This window comes from Notolepis coatsorum, assembly GCF_963971535.1.
Source record: "Notolepis coatsorum genome assembly, chromosome: 10".
Lineage (NCBI taxonomy): Eukaryota > Metazoa > Chordata > Actinopteri > Aulopiformes > Paralepididae > Notolepis > Notolepis coatsorum.
The window spans coordinates 111,459,688-111,465,687 of record NC_140174.1 but is presented as its reverse complement, the minus strand read 5'-3'; positions in this window follow the sequence as shown (position 1 = coordinate 111,465,687).

Here is a 6,000-nt window from a genome sequence, read left to right as displayed (position 1 = left end):
GGCTGCATCCGCCAGGGCCGTCTTGGTGGCCGCGAAGGCTGTCGTCCTCTCGGCCGTCCAGTCTACAGGCTGGTTGGGGGACTTGTCCTTCAGAGCCTCGTAAAGCGGCCACATGATTTAAAACTCTCTTCCTCACAGGGTGCTGAACTTGTCCAGGAGATGGTAAGGATAAGGGACGATCTGGTAAAAATAGACAAGCAGCTCTTGGAATTGAAAAATGACAATGCTGACATAGCAGAGCGGATAAATAACCCAAACAACGCAGAGAACAAACATACGAGGGATTATAAACAGGTGATGGAGATATGGGGAACGGTTGAGAGAAGACGACAGGACCTGGAAGAAGAAAAAGTAGAGCTGAAAAAAGCCCTCGCCAAGATGGAAGAGGACGCGAGGAGAGGAATAATGACCAGATCACTGACGAAAAATCTTCAACCCCACAAACAGGCTCCCGTCAAAATAGCTCCCGTGATAATAAGAGGACAGGACTTGGAATATCACCCCTGGAAGGCGTCCGACATGACCCAAGTATCAGAGAAATTGCCGCCCCTCCAGAATGGGGCCAATCCGTGGATTGCCAAATTGGAGGAACTGATGATAGGTCAACAGCTGGCGATGGGGGATGTGAAAAGAATATTGTCAAACATGATGGGACGCATGGCCATGGAGATGGTACTGGAGAAGGCTGGCATGGGAGACCATGCGGGTACTGGAGCGCAGGATGCGGACCTGTTCGCACGGCACAGGGGAGTACTGTGGATGGCCCTCCGAGAAACCTACTTGACCAAGATGCACCCAGACCAAATCCACATTGGTACCCTGGGGGACACCCACCCTAGGGAGTATGTGGCAAAAGCCTACGCCGCCTGGAGGGATACAACTGGCCAGGATCTAGAGCGGGACCCCCTGGGGGAAGCCGTACTAAGAGGGAAGATTGAAGACGGCCTCCCCATGGAGGTGAGACAAAGACTGGCTGAGGTGGTGTCTCTGTCAAGCCTCCCCTTAAACTATTATAGTGTGCAACCAGACGAAGTACAGCTTAATGCCACCAGTATCATATTGGGTCCGCAAGGAGCAGCGCTACGTATTGCACGGAGCGACTATCTGCAAAAAGAACATGAGATTGCGGATAGTGTTCCCCATGTGACTTTAAAGGTAACCAACTCGTGCGATCAGCAGCACATTGGCGAGATGATGAAGAAAGCGGAAGGAATCAAATTTGAGCAGATGAAAGAAAACAAACTGATCTGGATAAGCCCTGACAAAAGGTTTATTAAGATCATGGTCCAAGGCACAGGGATGGGTCGTCCCCAAACTGTGCAATTATCCCAAGAGACAATGGGAGAATTCCCTAAGACATTGAGCCTCCAGGAGGACATGATGGAGGCGGTGCCAGAGGAGCTATGGTCAAAAAACAGCACTGACATTGGATTAATCAAGTCCGCTCAACCTGTGAGAGTGGAGCTTAGACCGGGAGCCACCCTGCCTTGGAAGAATCAGTACCCACTGAAGGAGAAAGCGGTGGCTGGGATCGAGCCACAAATCAAAGGACTTTTGAAAGCAGGAGTCCTACAGAAAACAACTAACCCCCGGAGCAACACGCCGTTGCTACCCGTGGAGAAACCTGACACCTCGTACCGGTTGGTACACGATTTGAGGGCTGTCAACAAGGTTTTACTTGACTATCCCGCGGATGTCCCTGATCCCCATACGTTATTGACATTTATCCCACCGCAAGCTGAATATTTTACGGTTATAGATTTGTGTAGTGCATATTTTAGTGTACCCTTGAGCAAGGAGTGCCAGCATTTTTTTGGTTTTACCTATAAAAATGTGCATTATGAGTATACTAGGATCCCTCAGGGACTAAAGCAATCGCCACACATATTTAACAAGATCCTAAGGGAGGACTTGGACGGGTTGGATACAATATTGACCTCTAGGGTCATTCAGTACATGGATGATCTTATATTGTGTGCAGATGATCAGACAACATGTCATCGCAACTCTGTGAAACTGTTGCAGCTATTGGCAGAAAAAGGCCACAAAGTGTCTTTGAAGAAATTGCAATATTGTAAACCTAAAGTGATTTATTTAGGACAAACAATTTCACAGGGCCATCGGGCTATTTCGGAAGAACATTTGGTGTCCATTAAGACGGCTCCCAAACCTGTGACGGTAAGACAAATTATGGGATTTTTGGGTATTACCGGGTACAGTTCTCCATGGGTCGAAAACTATACTGAAATAGTGAAACCGTTAAGAGACATGATGAAAGAGGCGGGCGCTGATAAGCTGAGTAGTAAAGTGGTTTGGACTGAGGATGGTTTACGGGCGTTTGAAACAATCAAGTCCCGACTTTTAGAAGCGCCAGCCCTGGTGTTGCCTGACTATACCAAGAAATTCATATTATATGTCTCTTCTTCTCCAGATCAGAAGCAGGCATGCGCGGTGTTGACCCAGGACACCGGGGTGGGGGCGCGACCACAGCCGATGGCGTACTACTCCATTGCCTACTCGGAAGTCGAGATGGGGATGGCTCCCTGCTACCGGGAAATGGCCGGAGTCTATACAATGTACGAGAAAGCCGCAAGTATCATGATGGGATATCCAGTGGATATCATGGTGAGGCATGACTTAAAGAGTCTGTTGGAGTCCGGTAAATATGCACTAACGATGCCTCGCATTAGACATTATTACAGGCTTTTGGAACAGGAAGATGTGACTCTGGTCAGGTGTTCCATAACGAACCCGGCAGCGGACATCCCTACGCCTGAGGATGGAGAACCTCACGACTGTGTGGCCGAAGCAGAGAGGTACTCTAAACTCAGAGCAGACTTGCAGGCTTTCCCATTTAGCAGTCCAGATCTGGAATTATGGACTGATAGCTCTTGTTATCGAGTTGGTGAGGGACTAAAAGCAGGCTACTCCGTGGTAAGGTCGCAGGGCGAAGGGTTTGTGGTAGAAAAGGCCGAAGCCTTAGCACAACCCTGCTCAGCTCAGCTGGCAGAATTAGTCGCACTGACTGAAGCATGTAAGATGGCAGAGGGCAAAATTGTGAATATCCATACCGACTCGGCCTATGCGCAAGGTATCGCATTCTTATTTGGCACAGTGTGGAAAGGGAGAGGATTCAAGAAAGCCGATGGAAGTGCCATAAAACATTGTAGCCAGATTGAGAGTTTGTTAGAAGCAATTATGAAACCAAAACAGATTGCAATAATCAAGTGTGCTGCTCATCAGTCAGACGAGTCCAAAATAACTCGAGGAAACAATAGAGCAGATGAAGCTGCCAAGGAAGTGACAGGTGCTGACAGGGCAGGTAAGGTCTTGGTTATCACACACGAGGTTGAGTTAGAGGACAAGATAACTTACAAGGATGTTTTGACTTTCCAGGAGGAGGCTAGTCAGGTAGTAAGAAACCTCTGGGTAACCAGGGGGGCTAGTCAGGATGTTACAGGTTTATGGCGCAGCCACGGTGGATTTGTGGTGGCTCCTGCTGGCCTGGTCGGACTGCTGATCCATACGGCTCATGACTTCTGTCATGCTCATCGTAGAGAGGTGAGTAGAAAAATCCAAGAATATGGCTTTTGGGCGCCAGATTTAGCAAGTCAAATTGATCATGTGATACAGAGATGTACGATATGTTTGAAAAATAATATACGTAAGGGGATTAGTGTGTCACCAGGGCATATCCCCACGCCCAATGGCCCAATGCGAGACCTTGTAATTGATTACATTGACATGATTAAACCAATTAATCAGAAGAGATATATTCTTGTCGTTGTCTGTCGTTTTTCAAGGTGGGTGGAGGCGTGCGCCACCCGTCACAAGGATGCAGCATCGGTGGCTAAGTTCTTATGCCAAGAGGTGGTGCCGAGATTTGGGTTAATGGACAGAATTTCCAGCGACAATGGAAAAGAATTCGTCGACAAAACTGTACGTTTAATACTCCAACATTTAGGCGTAAAACAGCGATTGGGGGCCGTTTATCACCCGCAGAGCCAGGGGTTGGTGGAACGCATGAACGGGACACTAAAAAACAAATTGGTTAAGATCTGTCAACACACAGGTTTGAATTGGCTAAATGCTCTCCCATTAGCATTAATGGCGTGTCGTTCGAGCGAAATTCGCGGTTGCGTTTGACACCGCACGAAATGATGTTAGGTCGTTGCATGGTAGTGCCAGGCTTGCGCGCAACAGGTAAAGGTCCAAGTTTGGACATCCTGGACAATGATATGCGCGAGTACGTGAAATACATGTCAAAGATCCACAGAGATATTCTGGTTCATGTCTCCAGTAGACAGGAGCATGAAACCGGGGAGGAGATGAGTAGGCCAATTACACCTCAGATCATACCGGGCGACCACGTTTATGTTAAAGTATTTAGACGCAAATGGTATGGCGCGCGACGAGAAGGGCCATACAAAGTCGTCCGAGCCACCGAAAGGGCTTTACAGGTTGAAGGGTCACCTATGTGGTATCATATTTCGCATTGCGTAAAATCTGTAGATATTGGCCAAGAATGGGAATCTGAACCACTGGCCCTTGAGCAAGAAACGGGGGCGGCGCAACTCCTAAACGAAGGAGAAGATGCGGATGATTATGGGGAGCCAGACAGAGGGCAACACGATTGGCCACTGGTAGGGGATGAGGGATTCCTACAGGAGCCAGACAGAGGAGAAAATTATGAATTGGAACATAATAATTTCTCTTCTGTGGACTTTGATGGTGTACCAAAAGGACCGGAGGGAACCGTGATTAGCACAAGCCCGGAAGGAGATCCTCGGCCGCAACGAGTTATTAGGAAACCTCGGAGGTATACATAGGAAAAAGTGAGGAAAAGCTAATGATAATAGGATCATAAGCGGTCCATGGAGAGAGCATGTATATATTTTTTGATTTTTTGATTTTGAGCTCTCTTTTCTTAGAAATGTTTAAATCTAATGCGATGCAATAATCTTTTCTTTCAGAGTTAGACGCACAATATAGACATGTTTGGTTAAAAAAAAACACATAAGTATAGTGGAATAAACAGAAAAGCTGATAACTGGTACGATGTTCTTTTTGTATAAAGAAACGGACCTAGACGGATGTCAACTTCTAATAACTGATAACTGATAATTGTGTGAGAGTGAAATAACGAGGGTGTTGAAAGCATTGGTACTAACAAAAATGAACTGTGGTTTAGAGATTCTTTAAATGTTTGGGTTTTATGTGATTTTGCTAACGGTTAAAAGGTTAGGGTATTTGTACGATGTACGAACAGTTTGATTGAGAAAATACTAACAAGAATATTGGGGATATATAATCCCCAACCGGGGAACTGTAGTGGATTTTCCCAAGCTCAAACGCATAATGTATTTCCTTGGATCAGGTCTACCGCTACGGGTCGATACTAAACCCAAAACTTACAGCACCTTTAAGGAGAGACTCGTTCTGAGCTGTACATTATTGTAAAAATTACACCACACCATTTTAGAAATATCACATATACAGTGATTGACTATAGTAGAAATGGGCCTCACCTATTTGCCCTCCCTGATTCAATCAGCAACCCCCCAAGACCTGATACTGGCCGACAAGGTTGGGAAGTGGAACAAAAGGGCTGTTTACCACAACAGTAAACGCCCTGGTGTTACTTCAATACGGGCGGCATCTGGCTATAGAAAACGATAGGGCAGTCACCCAAATTGGGGGTTGTATACAAAGTCCCCTAGCTTCAAAGGAGGTGTCGGGTTTAACCAGCCTCTCCTGTTTTGGCATGAGGAGACAGCTGCAAGAAGCCAAATTGATAAGAATACACTAAATTTGGTGAGAAAGTCTGAATCAGTTAGTAAAAACAGTTATTCAGGTTTACAAAGTATCCCTAGCTTCAAAGATATAGCAATTAATCTGTTTACAATACTAAATGGATTAAATTAAGACTAAATTGGGCATTATTCAAGATATAGGGTTAAAATAAGTGTAACTGCCTAGCAGAAAGACTAAATTAGATGT